Below are 1,013 nucleotides of genomic sequence, written 5' to 3'. Positions count from 1 at the left end.
TTTGGTTTATTTACATTTTTATAGTGTGTTTTGAATGTAGGGTGTCTGATTTCATGACTTCCTTCATTAGAGTTTCATACTGGTAAAGCACAGCAACATTTGCACACTATATATTCTCAAACACACTTGAATTTGATTCTTATCACAAATGACGTTCTGAGCAAAATGCGGAGTTATTTTTGTACTATGCTTGTACTAAATTAACTTAAGATGCTTTATGATCTACATTTATTCATTTAGCATATGCATTTATGCAAAGCAAATTATCTGTCACTGCATACACCAGACGATTTATTCATATGTGTTTCCATTTTTTAACAATTATTCTCTTTTAAGTCAGAAACAAAATGTAAAACTTATTTTAGCACAGTCGTTGACAGATAAGAAGCCAGTTCTTTAATGTTATCCGAGACTCAACAGGATTGATTAGCATTTACACTACAAATGCAGTGGAGTCCCATGCATTTTTGACCACCTTTGAATGTGGTTTGAGTGATCACAAAATGTTTTGGATCCTGTATAGGATCATCAGACATGAATGTTAATACCAGGTGAAAATGGGATCTAAAACAGAGAGGACTCGTATATTGACTCACCTGTATTCTGCACTGCATTCAGGTAGTTGTCATCACCATTCACCTGCAGGGAGGGAAAAAGGGAAACGAGTTCAAATGCAGAAAGCTGACAGAATTATGAACTGATTTGTTCAGAACACTAAAGTGTCTGTTTTTCTGGAAAAGTGAAGTTTTATCTTTTTAGACGTGACACATTTGAACAGCGGTACGTTCTGTTTCTGCCTACCCTACTGCTTGCCTCAAAGTAAGCTGTGAGAGTCACTTCTGACAGGGAAGCAAGATAATATCTGTTAATATTTTAACTGACATTTTATTTCTGTGTTTTTTGTTCTGCACTGCTACTGAAGTGCAATTAGCAGATGAGTTAGTATTTTAATCTTTAAAAGTAACTGCTGTCTTACAATGAAAGACAGGACTGGGATGTGAATAAGATATGGA

The 1,013-nt window shown here is 35.0% G+C and overlaps 1 long non-coding RNA gene across 1 annotated transcript in view; it reads right to left on the bottom strand.

The window, feature by feature from the left end:
* The window catches only part of LOC107577212 (uncharacterized), a 9,774-nt gene extending 9,124 nt beyond the window's left edge, over positions 1–650 (bottom strand). The window contains exon 1 of the long non-coding RNA XR_001608176.1: positions 597–650. This is a non-coding gene — a long non-coding RNA (uncharacterized lncRNA). The remainder of the gene's footprint in view (positions 1–596) is intronic.
* Between the last annotated feature and the right edge of the window lie 363 nt (positions 651–1,013).

The sequence above is a fragment of the Sinocyclocheilus grahami genome, unplaced genomic scaffold (genome assembly GCF_001515645.1).
Source record: "Sinocyclocheilus grahami isolate Dianchi unplaced genomic scaffold, SAMN03320097.WGS_v1.1 scaffold5421.1, whole genome shotgun sequence".
NCBI classification, from domain to species: domain Eukaryota; kingdom Metazoa; phylum Chordata; class Actinopteri; order Cypriniformes; family Cyprinidae; genus Sinocyclocheilus; species Sinocyclocheilus grahami.
Note: the sequence above shows the minus strand (reverse complement) of the source record. Positions and strands in the feature narration are given on the sequence as shown.